General features: G+C 42.8%; 1 protein-coding gene across 2 annotated transcripts in view; it reads left to right on the top strand.

Annotated features, from left to right (window-relative positions):
• Positions 1-3,274: 3,274 nt before the first annotated feature.
• The window catches only part of HTR2C (5-hydroxytryptamine receptor 2C), a 731,884-nt gene continuing 715,906 nt past the window's right edge, over positions 3,275-19,252 (top strand). For both annotated transcript variants that reach the window (XM_068249562.1, XM_068249561.1), the window contains exon 1: positions 3,275-3,988. The gene's annotated coding sequence lies outside the window, so the exon portion shown is untranslated. The remainder of the gene's footprint in view (positions 3,989-19,252) is intronic.

Genomic DNA, 19,252 nt, shown 5'->3' on the forward strand with positions numbered 1-19,252 from the left:
ACGGGGACAGCCCTCTGCTGTGCATGCACACTGTCTCAGTTTAAAACATGTTGTATGGCTGTCCCAGAAATACATTTTAAAATATGTGGCATTTATGGCTCTTGTAGCCAAAAAGGTTCCTGACCCCTGGTTTAGATCTGGTGTTTTCATGGGTACTCTTGTTATGGGTGTGAAGATTATGATGGCCACACTTGTTCTATGACCCTTGCAAGATGGGACCCCAGGGTGAGAGGGTCACAAAAAGTAGGCAAAAGAAGGGGTGTGAACACTGGGGGGGGCGGGGGGGGGGGGTGGAGGGCAGGGAGCATCAACGTTTTTGCTGGGGGGCCCCATGGTTTGTAGTTATGCTCCTGCACTTTTATATGTGACCTGTGAAATGGCATATGTTCCATGACATGTAGCTACAAAGTGCAGGATTTTCTCACTACTTGTCCACAGCATCCCCCTATCTGAGCTGGCCACATTTTTCCCTGCTGTTTGTACTCACTGGGCTGGATACATTACTGGTTGAGGGCACTGCCTCTGACATAGGAGACCAGGGTTTAAATTGTGGCTGAAGTCAGCACTTAATCAGTAAGGGCCCATTTCCCCTATGCATCTTGCGAGACGCAACAATGGCATGGCTGTAATGCGAAACACATATGAAACCCTCTAGCCGTGCCATGCATGGCTTTAGGGATTTGTATGCGCTCTTAGCTGTTTTTTTTTTTTTTTTTTTTGCTGCATGCTATCCAATTTTTTCCCTGCATGCGAATGGGACAGCAGCATATTGATTTCAGGACTGATATCTGATGGACGTTGTTGTGAATACGTGTGAAGACCCAGATGGAGGGAAATTTGAATGGGGGACCTGGCGGTGCAACAAGGGGACTCAGAGAGGAACTGGGATCCAGAGCCTTCCCTCCTCTTAGGTGAGTATCTAACTTTTTTGTTTCACTAGGTTACAATTGTCCTTTAAAGGAAACCTGTAATCACTGAAAAAAAGAGTTTCACTTACCTGGGGCTTCAGCCAGCCCCCTACAGCCAGCATATGACTGCGCCGGTCCTCAACAATCCTCAGGTCCCCCACTTTCAGACACTGCGTGGTTTTCTCACACTGCACCTGTTTAGGACCCTCCTAGCGACGGGAGCGTGAACGAGGACATGCCCGACTAAGGCCGTGCAGATGCAGTGGCCGCCAACTTGCAAGTCGTCGAAAGCGACACTGAGCCGCTGCGGCGGACCGGAGAATTGAGCACCGGCGCGGGCACAGGGTGACTGCAGGGGGCTGGCCGAAGCCCCAGGTAAGTGAAACTCTTATAAGCTGGCCACTAACGGTCCAATTTCTAGCGAAAAATTGTTCGAGCGATCAGAAATTCTGATCGGATTGGTTGTAAATAATCTCTATTGGTGGACACAATCGATTATGAACGAGTGAAAAAAATATCGCCCGAATGAATTTTCGTCGAACGAAAATTTGGATTTTCTTGATGGTCGTGATAGATAGGAAGCAATGATTGGTTAGTTGATGGAGTAGTGAACGATTTTTCGTCCGATCAGAATTTCTGATCGCTCAAACAATTTTTCGCTAGAAATTGGACCGTTAGTGGCCACCTTAAGTGATTAAAGATCTTCTTTAAAGGACACCTCCAAGGGCTTTATAAATAAAAAATACACTTACCTGGGGCTTCCTCCAGCCCTTTTCAGCCGTCCTGTGCCCATGCCCACGCCGCAGCTCCGCTCCATGCTGGTGGTCCAGGGTCCCCTCTGGCGCAAGATGCCGACTGCGCTTGCGCAAGAAGCTCTCAGAGTCGCGCTGACTACATCCGGACTGAACTGCGCAGGCGCATTAATTCTGCGCCTGCGCAGAGCAGCCCGGATGACGTTGGTGCGACTCAATGAGCCGCACAGTGGAATGTAGGAAGATGCCGACCTGGCGAGGTCAGCACCTGCACCGGGATGGGACCGCGAGCCAATGGAGCTGCGGCAAGGGCACAGGTCGGCTGACAGGGGCTTGAGGAAGCCCGAGGTAAGTGGATTTTTTTATTTCCTCGGACCTTCCTTTAAGGATACTTTCACACTTGTGCTGGACAAACCCTATGCCATTATGTTGTAATGGTACGTTCACTTTGGCGCATTAGCAGAGTGATACGACGGAATGTGGTTAAAGGGATACTATCGATACCCAAGTGTTCTAAAATGACAGTGTACAAATAATGTCTAAGTAGCTGTGTAAACATTTTCCTACTTTCATGTTAAATATCAGAGGCAAAAGCTGTAATTTATTGAGGGTAGGATTTAGTTATATTTGGACAAATCAATTGCAGAAGTGATGTCTGCTTCAATGCGCAGCCAGAGTTGCATATCAGACTACAGAAATCAAATATCAAACTCTGAAAGCAAAAACAGTATGAAAAAGCTGTGACAATTAGATACATTTCCTCTGCTCTCTTCAGACACGTCAGTCAGAAACACAGGACACAGAAACTGCAGCTGTTGGGAGCTCTCTTCTCTGTCACACACAGAGCTACACACAGAGTTAACTGATCAAGTGTGAGGGGAATTTCCCCTCTCCTCATGGCTCAGTCAGCCCTCAGTTTTGGCGTCAGTAAAGTTTGAATGTATTTTGATAACAGTAAACAAAGAAGTTGCTACTAAAATGTATACACCAGTACTTAGCAGCACTTCCCAAACAATTCCTGTGTCAATTGAAAAAAATATGTGAATCGATAGTATTCCTTTAAATAACATGAAGCATACGTGTTTACAGTAAAGCATGTTTTATGTTTTGTATGCTTCGCTGTATGTGTCGCATTGCACGTGTAATGCACAATGCGACTTTTGCCCTGTTTTTCCAGGATGTGCAACGCAACACCTCGGAGTGAAACTAGCCAGAGAGTTTTATCAATTTATTTCATAAACATAAAAATGTTTGATATCATTTTGAAAATAATGTGCTTTCTGTGCCTTAGCATTCCCATCTGTTGTAGTGTCATCAGCTTATAAGAAAAATAGGAAAAAAAAACTGACTGCAGTACAGCAATGATCGAGATTTTCTTGTAAGCAGTGCAAACCGCACTCCTTGTATTTGCCCTTAAAATCCAGCCTGCACATCCAGCCTATCTGCTGCGTTATGATGTCTTCGCTTTGGACTGTGCTCTGTGCCTTTCTCCAGTCTAGTTGATTAAATGCAGACCTGCTACTTTCACACTTCCCCGGAAAGCATAGCCCTGAGATAGTCTTGTGTACACTGTATGTGTGTGTTATAAGGCTCTCTCATATAATTGATGTAAGCAACAAGCAGAACAATGGCTCAAACTCCTCAGCCCATCAAGGCTAGTTTTTGGAATCCACCCAAGTTAACAGTGTCTTGGATTAGCCTTGAGGTTCACAGCTAGTGATATCTGGAAACACACAGAAGCAAGGAAGGGGGAGAAACTGACATTAATATTTATCACAATTGATTGCAGGGAGAGAAAAAACACAGCTGGGCACACTTCCCTGTGTTGCTTTTATGTGAATGGTTCAGTTTACATCAGGCAAGGTTGAAATGTACCTGCCTTGCTCAGTGCTATGCTGGGCAGCACTCGATGAGACATTTTTCTGCAGAGATCCATGTATTGCTAGCACAAATCAGCAGCTGTTGGCAGGAGGTGGCAGTTTTATGAAAGCTCTGGTCTCCCAGAGTTCTTTCAGTTTATAGGAGAAGCTTTTCTCCTCTCTCTCCCTACTTTCTGCCTAATTCATAAAAGGACTGAGAGAAGACTGGACTGGAGTGAAGGGGAGATGCTGTGTAGAGCTGCTGTTGCCCTGTTCTGGATAAGGGATAACAGATGAGGACAGACTGGGCTGTTTTCAGAAGGGATTAGTCTGCACTCTGTCAGGAGGAAAGGAGAGCTCTGGACAACTCACTTAGAGCAACAACACTGACTCCATTCCGAGCAGAGATCACGGGGCAGGTGGAATAAATGGGGTGAACTGCTCACTTCTCTGGATGTCTGCAGAACTGGTAAGTCCTCTAGTTTTTTTTCTGCATTTTTTTTTAAATGGGGTTATTTTGCAAAGTGGAAGCAATTAGTAAACTGCATCTGGATGTAAAGGTAAAATCTGGTACCAGCCTGTGGGCAGACTGCAGGTACCCCATTGCAATCAGATTTCCTAGGCTACTGAATCACAGACCAGCCACAAAGTTGGTGCTGAATGCAAATGAATGCAAATGTTGTTGTTAAAGCTGTCTTGTTACTGGAAATAATAATAATAGTTATGTGTATATATATATATATATATATATATATATATTGCAGATACTAAACTAGCTAACAGCATCACTATTATTATTAGTAGTAGTAGTGTTATTATCATTTATTTCATGTATTTGTTTTGTGACACTACCTGACACTGGTGACTTGGAGAGTTGAACTCGTGTTGCAGAGGCACCGTCACTGATGCAGGAGGCTGCATACTACCGGTACTGTTGTGATCTCGCCAGTTTGCTGAGATCATTTTGCCTCTTTGGTAGATGTCTTCTCAGTAATAAGGTTTGCAGAGTTTACAGGTGATGCAGAGAGGAGATCCCTTGAAGTTGCGGCATTTCTCTGGCTCCAGGAAGGTATGCGAGGCTCCATTGCTGCTGTGTAGCCTCTCTGGTGGGAGATGGACGGGGACAGTGGTGTCCCCCTCACTCCGCAATGTGTAATTAGGATAACTGTCTGGATAGTCTGCCAGCTGCATTACAGGGAGGACTGACACATAGGAGACACGAGGATAAACAACTTGGTATAAAAAGCTTTCTCTGACGTGATAGGTCAAATCACATTTCATTTCAAGAGAAAGGAAAGTGACAGCCCTGTGCCCAGGAGATGCCTTATTCCCTTCCCTACAGTCTCGCAGAAAACTCCGTACAACAAGGGATCTGTGTTGAGGATGAAGTTCAGTTTTGGAACACGATCTAATGAAAATGTCCCTGTTTCTGGTCCACAATAAAAGAGGACAGGAATTCCATTCACTGCTAATTACATTCCATTCCTATTTGTGGAATGTACCTGTCTGCCGGTGCATCAGCAGCAGCATCCTCCTCCTCAGCATCAGCACCACACAGCAGCGACAGCAGGGGGAGTCAGACGCTTGTTGCTGCTTTGCTACCAGCAGAAATCACTCTGCAGAGATTAGCATGGATTGCAGCACTCACATTAACTCTCCATTGTTTTAGAGTCTGCTATTTACTTATGCTTTCAGGCTGTTTGGAAACAGAAAAAGCTTTTTTTTTGTTCTTCTTTTTTTCTTTTGCTTTTTAAGAACGTAATTTGCCAAACTGCAAACTCATATCTTGTTCAGAATTAAATATAATCCAAATAGGAACCCAGCTATCTGCAAATGTGTGAATGAGGGGAGTACAGGCACCCATTTGTGTTTTATAGTGTTGTTTGTACCTGGATGGGGTAATAGCATACCACATGATTACACTGATTATTCTCTGAATCTGGGGATAAAATAAAAGGTCATATTCCCAAAGCTAGTATAGTTTAAGCTTTAAATTGTATAATAGAGTTCCCAAATGGACTGTGCTTAAATATTAAATTGCTCGAAAGACAGTCTTACTACTGTAAGCTTCTTAAGTAGTGATGGCACTTGTACTGTGCTGAGGACAGAATAATAAGTCTGGCAGGTTCAGCTCATAGACTTCCCATCAATCCAGTGGTTTCCTGCTTCACAGGGGAATGCTGCTACAGACAGAAGTTCAAATTGCAGCTCTCCCAAATATTGTTCTCACTTAGCCTGCTGAGTGTTAATGTTTATAAAGCTGGCATTTTACACAGTAATATCAGTCTGTCACAGAGCAATACATTCTCCCTCACTGACTGAGGAAGTAGCTACAGTTCCTTTCCACTAAATGTCCATATCCTTATAAGAAAATAAACCAATCAGCCACAAGATTAAAACCACTGAGAGGGAGAAGGGAATAACACTGATTACTTGGTTGCAAGGGCACCTGTAAGAAGTAAGCCAGGTCCTCCAGCACTAGAAGGGGAGATCCAAAAGTGTGCTCTTCCCCCCAAATTGTGCCTACCCCACATAGGTAGCCAAATGGTCCCCCCAATATTAGGCGCTGGCGGCCCCCTTTACCAGTATAAGTAGCTAGATGTGCCCCAGTATTAGGTAGTTCCTACAGATGTGCCCCAATATTAGGTAGTTCCCCCCATGCTGGAACATTCATCTCTCGGCGCCGCTGCCAGCCTGTCGCACTTACAGCACCTAATTTCTATGACGCCCTCTAGTGGCACTTGTAATGAGAGACACCACTAGAGGGCGTCAGTAAGCTGAGATGCTGCAAGTGCAACAGGCTGAAAAGGGATCAGTTTGAATACTTTGCCTATGGCCAGGGGAAGGGAAACGCCTGATCCTCTGCCTCGGCCCAGCACTGAGTAAGTGCAAGGTGATGTTTTTTCAGTTGGAAAAATGGGCAAATAGAAGGACCTGAGCGAATTTAACTGGGGCTATATTGTGAAAGACGGTTGGGTCAGAGGATTACAACAGTGTTAGATGTTCTGGGATGTTCCCGGTATGCAGTTCCTATCAAAAGTGGTCTAAAGGAGGATAACCAGTGAACCAGCAATATAAGAGCAGCAGAAGTTTTTTTGGTCCTATCCTACAGAAGAGCTGCTGTAGCTGTAATACAGATTGCTTAAAGAGGAACTTCAACTAAGGATAGAACCGTATTCCAGTCAGTAGCCGATACCCCCTTTCTCGCGACAAAATATTTACCTTTTCTTGAACAGATCATCAGAGGGCTATGTGGCTGCTATTGTGGTGAAACCCCTCCCACAGTGTCATGTCATGACCATAGTCTTGACAGTTTGCTGTCTAGGAACCTCGTTGCATTGTGGGAAATAGTGTCTCTTTCCAACTGCCAAGTAAGCACTATTTTCCTCTGTGCATAGATATCTAAGAAACAAACATTCCGTACAGATCACCTGGCAGAACTAAAGATGTCACCACCAATGATACATTTCAAAATTTCAATCAGGGAGAGGAAAGATTTTAAAGTGGGCAAACACTGACTTAATAATCTATAAATAAATATTGTAAAAAAATAAACAATTGTATTCATTATGTTATTTTCACTACAGTTTCTCTTTAAAAACACAGAGCTAGCCATGACAGAAAAGCATCACAGAGCACAGTGTATATCAGATGCTGAGTATGGGGCTGTGTAACTAAACCAGTCAGATAGTCCAGGCTGACTATTGTCCACCATTAAAAGCAACTATAAGGTCAGAAAAGTCTCCGGACCTGACCACGGAGCAGTGAAGGCAGGTGGCATAGTCGGATGAACCACATTTTTTCAGATTATGTGAATATAAGTTTAACACATGCCACCTATCCAAGGTTTATTGTTGACCATATGCTGTTCATGAAAACTATGTTTGACTCCCAGAGGTCCCACCTTATGGCTTAGAAGACTACTGTATATGATTTGCTGCTAATGTCTTTACAACAGATACCACAGGTCATTGTGGAATCCATGCCCCCATGGCTCGAAATGTTTAGGCAGCAATTAGTTAAACGAGTGTTTATTGGGAAAGCATGATCAGTTTTCAGTTTAGTTCCGCTTTAAAGTAAATTCGCACTCTTGCTAAAAAATAAAAATGCTATAAACATATATCAATGCTGTGTTTAATGTTATTAAAAATTAACAGCCAGAAAGAACTAGCTTTAAAGAGGATCTGTAACGTCAAAACGTCCCCTGGGGGGTACTCACCTCGGGTGGGGGAAGCCTCCGGATCCTAATGAGACTTCTCACGCCGTCCTCCGTCCCTCAGGGGTCTCGCTGCAGCCCTCCGTGCAAAATGACGTCATTATTTACCTTCCCAGCTCCTGCGCAGGGGCTCTGATGGCTGTCGTCTCCGAAGTAGGCGGAAATACCCGATCGCCGTCGGGTCTGCTCTACTGCGCAAGCGCAAGTTTCCGGCGTTTGCGCAGTAGAGCGGACCCGACTGAGATCGGGTATTTCCGTCTACTTCAGAGCTGAGAGCAGCCACAGCGCCCCCGCTGGAGCCAGCAAAGGTAAATAGTGAATTTACAGTCGGGTCTGTCACCGGCTGTTCGGAGGGCTGCAGCGAGACCCCCGTGGGACAGAGGACGGCGTGAGAAGCCTCATTAGGATCCGGAGGCTTCCCCCACCCGAGGTGAGTACCCCCCAGGGGATGTTTATGATGTTACAGAGTCTCTTTAAGCCCAAGGTGCATAACATTTCATGTCTACAATATGTACAATGTGTAGTGCCAGTTTTCAGTACAAACAACCCATCTATAGTCCCCTTCTAGCAGGAGTAAATAGGTGCACAGACCAAGAACAGTTGTTGCTTGTTTACTACCTCTGCATAAACTAAATGACTAGCAGAAAACTCTGCCTCTCTTGACAGACTCTTCTCCAGTCAGAATGGCGATGCTAGGCATTAGAATTCAAATTTACAAAGTGGCAGTCTGACATAATGTGTGGCAATGATTCTAGAAATTTGTAGAGCTGAACTGAAGGAATTTCTTTTCTTTCAACAAGGGGTGGATTTCACTTTAAATTGGTAAAGAGTGCAGTCTTCTTGGGCATACACAGCTCGATTTTGCTGCTCGATTCTCCCGCTCGATCAATTCCCCGCTCGATTCCGCAGGCAATTCTCTTATCTTCCGCTCGTTTTTCTTATCTTTTTCCATTGTGCTCAATGCGGAATCGAGCGGTGAAACGATCAGACAGGAGATCGGACGTGTCAGAAATTATCTATCAAGCCATCTAAATGGCTCAGAATCGAGCCGTGTATTCCCATCAAAGGCTCGTACACATGTCCAACAATTCTGCTTGATTGTCATCTGAATTTGGTCTGTTGGATAACAATCAAGTGTGTGTACGCGTGGCAAACCACTAGAAGAGTGACTAATAACAGGCGGTTTGACCAATCCATCCAGCGGATAAACTCACAAGACTTTTGGGCTGATATCGGGCAGTTGGCCCCATGTGTACAAGTCGTTTGAACAACATCCACTTGTTGTAAATGTGGCCATATCGTGCAGTCCGTCACTCTGCTTGCACATGTAGTATGCAAATCAGTTGATCGTTCAGTTGATTGGTGCGTGAAAAATACTGTACAAATTGTGTAATCCCTTAGTTGTGTGGTTGGTCAAGTTGTGGAGTTGGTGGTGCACTTTAATGGATGTGTGTACAAGTCTTTACAGTTAAACATTCGCCTCCTTGAAGTCTGAACAGAAGGATGGTGGAAGCTATGCAACAATAGCTTAATCCAGAGAACCTGCCATGAGCTAGACTCGACACAGTTGCTTTAGGTTATATATGTAAGAACTGTAAGATCTGCTCACGTTGCTTGTGTTGTATGGCTGGGTTATCCATATCGCAGAACTAGCTGGTTGGAATGAAGAAAAAAAAAACTTTTGGCGAGTCTGATATTTCCCACACACTAAGCCTGTTCTACTAAGTTTGTCCAGGTGTTATTTCTCACAGATGGGCCTAGTTTGCTATGTACTCCTAGTTTTTAGAATATAAGTAAATTTGTAAATCCTGGATTTATTAAAAATGATCTGCTTTTCAACACTGGTTTGGGGTGTATTATAAAACAGTGAAAGTTACTAAAGGTTGGGCTGTATCATTACAATTAAGTGCAGTGGTGTAGGGATCACCGTGACCATAGAAGTGGATGCCTGTTGCCAAGCAAGGCCAGGGGTGTCAGCATCTGGCGCTATGGGGCCAGCCTCGGGCCTCATGGACTCTTACTGCAGCCCCTGAATTGCAGAGTGGCGAGCGTAGAGGAGTGGAGAGGTAACTGACTTCTCTACTTTCCAGCGTCGTGACCCACCTTCCTTCTCAAAGTCCCTTGTTCATAGCTCCAGTGGTGTCCCTCATCACATGACCTGCCAGCACTCACACGACCTGCAGGCACGTACTTGTAGTATGCTTGAGAGATACTGCTGGAGCCATATAGATGGGGCCCGTGGCGGAAGGTGGATGGCATGACATCACTGGAGTGCAGAGAGGTGAGTTACCTCTCCACTCTGCTTACCACTCTACATAGTAGACACCACTAGTTACCTATATTGTGTGACTAGGCTACTAAATACTGGGAGCCCCTCTGGGGGGAGGAGGGGGCTTGGGCTACCTAATACTGGAAGCACCTTTGACTACCTTGTACTATTTGGGGGCACCTCTCACTACCTAATACTATTTCGCTAAAACCTGTTTTTACCTAATACTGTAGAGGCCATATCTGGCAACCTAATATTTTTGGGGGCACATCTGGTTACCTACTACTATTTGGGGGTTGGTTGGTGGTATCAGGATTTGTAGTTACACTGCTGGGCTGCATTGTAAAATCATAGAGGAGAAGATGTGTTTACTTCAAACTTTCAATCAAATACAAAGGATAATGAAAAACTAGCACATGATTGGATATTTGAGATGAACACTAGTGATGCTGTTCGAATCCAGGTTTCCTTATTTTGAAACCCAGTTGATGCCATCCAAAGCAGTTCAGCCCCTTTATGTTTGGAGAGTGTCACAGAGTTGCGTTACATGTCGCACTTCACCGGACTTCGATGTTTCCTCCTTCCAACCCGGAAAGAGAAAGCATCGGAGTCACGTGGAGGAACGCAACTCTGTGACTCTCTCCAAACATAAAGGTGCTGAACTGCTTTGGATGGCATTATCTGGGTTCTCAAATACTAGTGAATGCCATTATGTGTTGCTTTCTACAGAACATTTTGATTTAGTAAATCGCTCCCTTAATGGAAAGTAGGTAGATAGATTTTAGTTATAGTAAAAACATTTTTGTAAGATCTTTTCTTGGCCCCACAAAAACAACACGTTCTTCCAGGGGCGTAACTAGAAATCACTGGGCCCCACTGCGAAACTTTGGATGGGGCCCCCTCCCGCCAACCCACCCCCTGCTTTCTGCACAAGTAAACTGAGAACCAATGTTATTCAATTGGCTAGAGCATGTTTTGCCCATGCAGATAAAAACTGACAGCAGTAAAGCATTGCAGGCATTTTCTTTATCAATTACATTAGTTGTGATAAAACGTGCATGTTTTCACTCAGACACACATGGTGTACAGAAAACGCATACGGAAAACTGACAGACGATTGTACTCCCAGCCGCAGCTTATTACACTCACTCTGTTCATCTCTGATGGAACAGAAATGGCTCTGTAGACTTTTCCAGCATCACTACAGAACACAGCACTTGGGGAGGGGTAGAGAGGTTTTGGGCTGGGCACTGTACAGAGGAGCCTGCTGCACACTGAATAAGGACTATCTACAAATCTCTGTCTACAACACTTTGTATGATGTGTTATCAGTAGCTGAGCAGATGCAGTCATTAGAACAGTTGTGCAGAGAATAGAAAAGTTTTACTCTCTGTTCCCATAGTTATCAGTCTCTCAGGATGGGGCCCCCTGTGGCTTCTGGGCCCCCCTGCAGCTGCATCCCTTGCAGGGTCTATTGTTATGCCCCTGCATTCTTCCTGCAACTAGCCTGAATGTCAAATGAGCCCCAACAATCTTGTTAGCACTCACAGTTGTTTGCATCCATGTGGCCACTTTACTCGGGTCTATATCTAGAATTTCAAACTTTCAGTTGAAAATATAGCAAACATACTTTATACATAACCTTTGCTCCATTTAGAGGTGTGTTTGGAATATTGACAATATGGTCTGTTCCACACAGATGTGCTCATTTGCATAGAGTGCCAGTGGCAAAGTAGTTACAGGAGGAATGCAAAAATCCAAACGGACTAAAAATAAGTGTTTGTTTTGGTAGTAACAGCAGTTTATAATTCATTAACAAAATCTCAGAATTCAGTGCTACTAAAAAGAAATAGATCTTTTTTGAATAAAACCCAAGGTGTGAAAAATATGTGATTTCCTTTTTTGTGGGAATAATTATGGTTCAAAATACCAAAGCAGTATCTCAGATAATGATTATTTAATTTGGCAACCAGATAACTAGGAAACATCTACAAGCCTCAGTATCGACTGTGAGCCACTAAGGGGTTTGCAGTTTCACAATAGCTTTAGGGCCATGGTTATAACTGTGTTAGGTTCTGTTTTAACAGTCTGTTGGTCATATGAAATGTGGATATATTGTTAAAGGATACTGGACAACAAAGTCTGCTGTGAGAAGTCCTTTTGAGTACTGTAGATTTTTAGAAAGTTATACAATCAGTTCAACAACCTCTGCAAAACACTGAGATAGGAGGGGAAAGAACCCTTACAGCAAGCACAAGATAAACAATAGATGGGTTAGTGATTTGCAAATATCAGGACACTGACTTGCGTCATAAAAATTAAAAGCACATGGGTGCATCTGGAAATGTTTATGCTGGGGGAGTGTTTGCAGATTTTTTTATTTTATGAATAACAAAAATGAAGGATATTGGTAGAAGGTAGGGATGTCAATTAGATGTAAATAATTTTGAGTTGGTGTAGAATTATGCTATTTATTTATGCAACTTTATGCAACTTTATGCACTTGCATAGCTCTGTCTGCACCAATTATTAACATCTAATTGACCATCTCTAGTAGAAGCCATTACCACTAGTACTATTGGTTCTTTATCCATCTTTTAGTTTAAAGGACCACTATTGTGAAAATCATACAATTTTAAATAGATGTAAACACATTCAAGTAAGAAGTACATTTCTTCTAGAGTAAAATAAGCCATACATCACTTTTGTCTTAAGTTGTTGTCACTTACAGTATGTAGTAGAAATCTGACAGAACCGACAGGTTTTGGAGTAGTCCATGTCCTCATGGGGGTTCTCAGGGGTTTCTTAATTTTCAAAAGCACTTCCTTTTCAGGGAGTGTCTTTATAAAGAATAAAGACCATGCTGAGAATCCACCTTGGAGAGATGGACTAGCCCAAACCTGTTGGTTCTGTCAGATTTCTACTACCTACTGTAAGTGACAGCAACATAGGAGAAAAGCAATTGATGGCTCATTTTACTCTGAAAGAAATGTACTTCTTATTTGTAACTTCTTATTTGTATGTGTTTACATGTATTTAATATTTTAATTTTTTTCACGATAGTGGTCCTCTAATCCCCTTGCCGTTCCAATTCTGACGGCAAGGGGGTGGCGCAGGGCTCGCTACATGATAGCCGCTGACAAGCGGCATCCCCCTACCTAGTTCGATCGCCGCTGGCGATCTTTGCTAGCAGGAAATCCTGTTCAGAACGGGATTTCCTGCAGGGCTTCCTGCCATGGCGACGGGGCGGGATGACGTCACCGACGTCATGGACGTCGGGACATCAGAGGGAATCCCTATCCACCCCTAAACGCTGCCTGGCACTGATTGGCCAGGCTGCGCAAGGGGTCTGGAGGGGGGGGCGCGGCGTGGCGGGTATCGGCGGCAAGCGGTAGCGAGCGGGATATGCACGCAGTTAGCAGAGTGCTAGCTGCATGCAGTAAAAAAAATTGTGAAAATCGGCCCAGCAGGGGCCGGAGAAATCCTTCATGCGCAGGTTACCCCGAGCTGAGCTCGGGATAACCGGCAAGAAGGTTAAATTTAGTATGCATTTATTGATGGATGGCTTGATATGGATGACTCTCTGGATAGTAAGCATATTGAGGATACTATATTTATTTAGCTGCAAGAGCAACAAGTGATATTCCCTTGCCCACCTCCATCTCTTCCCACACAGAGACAGATTTGTCAAAAAAAGAATGAAAGGATAGTATGTAAAAAGGACTCCAGCTACACCCTACAATCATATTATAATGACTAGACTATAGTTATGTTCTTGAGTTGCTCATGGAATAAGCATGAAATAGGCCATTGCAAAGGAGATCTGATGTGTATAGAATAAGCCCTACCATAGCCATTATGTACCATATACCAACAACATTAACCTCTTAGTAGAACTTGTGGTACTCTTTGTTTAGCGAATGACAAAACCTAACAAGTATATTTAGATTGTTTCAAAACAAAAACATATTTTTTCTATATTCTTAACGTGTTAAACTAATAAACCAGTGTAAGGTATTAACAGGGATTGTGATCAGTAAAAAAATACATCTTTATTTTACCAAAATTGCCTTCTAGAAGAATGTCCTCTCCTCCTGCCCTGAGCCCTTGCGGGTCCAATCGCTATAGAGGACATGATCCCCGCACTCTGATTGGTCCAGTAGGCTGCCTTTCACTTGACAAGCAGCCTATTGGGCCAATCAGAGTGCAAGGCTTTCGTCCTCTATAGCACAATTCCACAACCCTGTCCTCAAGGCCCACCAACAGTACATTTTTTGCAGAAAAACACAAACATTCACAGGTAGGGTAATTAGTGTCTCAGCAGAGCTGATTAACTATCTCTGTGGATTTCCACAAAACATGCACTGTTGGTGGGCCTTAACCACTTCAGCCTTCAGTCGTTTTCACTTTATGCATCCGAGCAATGTTCACCTCCCATTCATTAGCCTATAACTTTATCACTACTTATCAGAATGAACTGATCTATATCTTGTTTTTTCCGCCATCAATTAGGCTTTCTTTGGGTGGTACATTTTGCTAAGAGCCACTTTACTGTAAATGCATTTTAACAGGAAGAATAAGAGAAAAACGGAAAAAATTCATTATTTCTCAGTTTTCAGCCATTATAGTTTTAAAATAATACATGCCTCCATAATTAAAACTCACGTATTGTATTTGCCCATATGTCCGGGTTATTACACCGTTAAAATTATGTCCCTATAACCATGTATGGCGACAATATTTTACTTGGAAATAAAGGTGCATTTTTTCCGTTTTGCTTCGATCACTATTTACAAGTTTAAAATAAAAAAGTATAGAAATATTTCATCTTTACATTGATATTTAAAAAGTTTAGACCCTTAGGTAAATATTTACATGTTTTTTTTTATCATTGTAATGTTTTTTTTTTATATTAAACATTTTATTTGGGTATTTTTTGGGAGGGTGGGAGGTAAACAGAACTCTTATAATGTAAATGTGTGTTAAGATTTTTTTTTTTTTACTTTTAGTTGTAGTTTTACTTTTTGCCCACAAGATGGCGGCCATGAGTTTGTTTACATGACGTCACTCTAAGCGTAACATACGCTTAGAGGGACGTATGGGGGACGCAACAGCCAGAAAAAGCGGAGCTTCTGAGAGAAACTGTCGCTTTTTCTGCGGGGGAGAGGAAACAGTGATCGGGCACCATAGCCCGATTCACTGATTCATGGGCTAATGATCCGCGGCCTGGAGCGCGCGTGCACACATGCGATTGGCCGCGGGAGCGCGCAGACGTGCACATGGCCTCCTGGGCATAGCTACTATGTCCAGGAGGCCAAAGTAGTTAAAGTGGTATAAAACCCTGACATAATATTCAATAAAAAACATGTTTTCCTACTTTTTATATGCCATACGGTTATCATGTTTGCATTTGTGCATAAGTATTATTATTTATTTAGAAATTACAAGTTCCCAAAAGTACAGTTTTTTTGCTTTGAGAGCTGCCTTTGCATTTTATTCATAACTGATTTATTCATCTTTTATTGAAGGCAGAAATGCTTTGAGTTTCTCTCTGTGTCCAGGAGCTTCTGCACAGTCAGAGAATGTGTCACATTCCTCACTTGATACAATTAAGTAAACACAAGATAACATTATCTACACTGGTTGCGGCCAGATTTCTCTGCAATTGAATGCTGTTCTAGTAAAAAACAAAAAATGGTGGTAGTATATAATATGCTGTATATCATTTTTTAGAGCAAATAAGAAATGCTGGGTTTCATTCCACTTTAAGGACAGAGTTGGGGAACACTGATCTATAGTAATCGGACTCGCAGGGGCTCAGGGCGGTAGGAGAAGAGCGCTCCTTATTTGCTGAAAGGAGGCTTAGGTTATTAGCATTTGCTATGCTGCACTACCCGCAGCATAGCCTGTTCTCCTGTGTATATGTGCGGTACATGACTAATAGCATGCATAGCATGCTGCGCATTATATTTAAGGCACACTGTGGAAATAGCTTGAGTAATAGGAGGATACTCATGCTATTTCCTTTAGTGAATCAACCCCCTTGTCTTTTAAGCTTTACATTAAAGCAGAAGTAATGACCTTTTGAACTTTCCTGCAGTAAAACGTTATTACAAGCTGTCTCCTACTGTTTCTTGGCTGTTTAACATCCCTGGCAGTATGATTATTTCCGAATTTTAGGGTCTAAACGCTTTGCATTTTTTTTTTGCATGCTTTTGACTCTAAGGGCTTGATTCACTAAACCGTGATAACTCAAATATCACACCTTATGAAAGATATCACACCTTATAAAAATATATCACACCTTATCAAAGTTGTCACACCTTATCAAAGTTATCACAGCTTATGAAAACATATCACACCTTATCAAAGTTATCATACCTTATGGAAAGCTATCACACCTTATCAAAGTTATCACACCCTATCAAAGTTAACATGCCTTATCAGAGTAGCATAGCAAGCTCTACGAACCCGCAGGGGCTCAGGGCAGGACGGGTGCCATTGCCATTTAGCAGGCATACGTTCGTAGGGCTCACTATGCTACTCTGATAAGGAGTGTTAACTTTGATAAGGTGTGATAACTTTGATAAGGTGCGATATCTTTCCATAAGGTGTGATAACTTTGATAAGGTGTGATATATTTTCATAAGGTGTGATATCTTTTCATAAGGTGTGATATCTTTTCATAAGGTGTGATCTTTGGTAAGGTGTGCTATTTGAGTTATCACGGTTTATTGAATCAAGCCCTAAATCTGGTAAAAAAAACCTGTTGGTTCTGTCAGATTTCTACTACCTACTGTAAGTGACAGCAACATAGGAGAAAAGCAATTGATGGCTCATTTTACTCTGGAAGAAATGTACTTCTTATTTGTAACTTCTTATTTGTATGTGTTTACATGTATTTAATATTTTAATTTTTTTCACGATAGTGGTCCTCTAATCCCCTTGCCGTTCCAATTCTGACGGCAAGGGGGAGGCGCAGGGCTCGCTACATGATAGCCGCTGACAAGCGGCATCCCCCTACCTAGTTCGATCGCCGCTGGCGATCTTTGCTAGCAGGAAATCCTGTTCAGAACGGGATTTCCTGCAGGGCTTCCTGCCATGGCGACGGGGCGGGATGACGTCACCGACGTCATGGACGTCGGGACATCAGAGGGAATCCCTATCCACCCCTAAACGCTGCCTGGCACTGATTGGCCAGGCTGCGCAAGGGGTCTGGAGGGGGGGGCGCGGCGTGGCGGGTATCGGCGGCAAGCGGTAGCGAGCGGGATATGCACGCAGTTAGCAGAGTGCTAGCTGCATGCAGTAAAAAAAAATTGTGAAAATCGGCCCAGCAGGGGCCGGAGAAATCCTTCATGCGCAGGTTACCCCGAGCTGAGCTCGGGATAACCGGCAAGAAGGTTAAATTTAGTATGCATTTATTGATGGATGGCTTGATATGGATGACTCTCTGGATAGTAAGCATGTTGAGGATACTATATTTATTTAGCTGCAAGAGCAACAAGTGATATTCCCTTGCCCACCTCCATCTCTTCCCACACAGAGACAGATTTGTCAAAAAAAGAATGAAAGGATAGTATGTAAAAAGGACTCCAGCTACACCCTACAATCATATTATAATGACTAGACTATAGTTATGTTCTTGAGTTGCTCATGGAATAAGCATGAAATAGGCCATTGCAAAGGAGATCTGATGTGTATAGAATAAGCCCTACCATAGCCATTATGTACCATATACCAACAACATTAACCTCTTAGTAGAACTTGTGGTACTCTTTGTTTAGCGAATGACAAAACCTAACAAGTATATTTAGATTGTTTCAAAACAAAAACATATTTTTTTCTATATTCTTCACGTGTTAAACTAATAAACCAGTGTAAGGTATTAACAGGGATAGTGATCAGTAAAAAAATACATCTTTATTTTACCAAAATTGCCTTCTAGAAGAATGTCCTCTCCTCCTGCCCTGAGCCCTTGCGGGTCCAATCGCTATAGAGGACATGATCCCCGCACTCTGATTGGTCCAGTAGGCTGCCTTTCACTTGACAAGCAGCCTATTGGGCCAATCAGAGTGCAAGGCTTTCGTCCTCTATAGCACAATTCCACAACCCTGTCCTCAAGGCCCACCAACAGTACATTTTTTGCAGAAAAACACAAACATTCACAGGTAGGGTAATTAGTGTCTCAGCAGAGCTGATTAACTATCTCTGTGGATTTCCACAAAACATGCACTGTTGGTGGGCCTTAACCACTTCAGCCTTCAGTCGTTTTCACTTTATGCATCCGAGAAATGTTCACCTCCCATTCATTAGCCTATAACTTTATCACTACTTATCAGAATGAACTGATCTATATCTTGTTTTTTCCGCCATCAATTAGGCTTTCTTTGGGTGGTACATTTTGCTAAGAGCCACTTTACTGTAAATGCATTTTAACAGGAAGAATAAGAGAAAAACGTAAAAAATTCATTATTTCTCAGTTTTCAGCCATTATAGTTTTAAAATAATACATGCCTCCATAATTAAAACTCACGTATTGTATTTGCCCATATGTCCGGGTTATTACACCAGTAAAATTATGTCCCTATAACCATGTATGGCGACAATATTTTAGTTGGAAATAAAGGTGCATTTTTTCCGTTTTGCATCGATCACTATTTACAAGTTTAAAATAAAAAAAGTATAGAAATATTTCATCTTTACATTGATATTTAAAAAGTTTAGACCCTTAGGTAAATATTTACATGTTTTTTTTTATCATTGTAATGTTTTTTTTTTATATTAAACATTTTATTTGGGTATTTTTTGGGAGGGTAGGAGGTAAACAGAACTCTTATAATGTAAATGTGTGTTAAGATTTATTTTTTTTTGACTTTTAGTTGTAGTTTTACTTTTTGCCCACAAGATGGCGGCCATGAGTTTGTTTACATGACGTCACTCTAAGCGTAACATACGCTTAGAGGGACGTATGGGGGACGCAACAGCCAGAAAAAGCGGAGCTTCTGAGAGAAACTGTCGCTTTTTCTGCGGGGGAGAGGAAACAGTGATCGGGCACCATAGCCCGATTCACTGATTCATGGGCTAATGATCCGCGGCCTGGAGCGCGCGTGCACACATGCGATTGGCCGCGGGAGCGCGCAGACGTGCACATGGCCTCCTGGGCATAGCTACTACGTCCAGGAGGCCAAAGTAGTTAAAGTGGTATAAAACCCTGACATAATATTCAATAAAAAACATGTTTTCCTACT

This window comes from Hyperolius riggenbachi, chromosome 8 (assembly GCF_040937935.1).
Source record: "Hyperolius riggenbachi isolate aHypRig1 chromosome 8, aHypRig1.pri, whole genome shotgun sequence".
Classification (NCBI taxonomy): Eukaryota; Metazoa; Chordata; class Amphibia; order Anura; family Hyperoliidae; genus Hyperolius; species Hyperolius riggenbachi.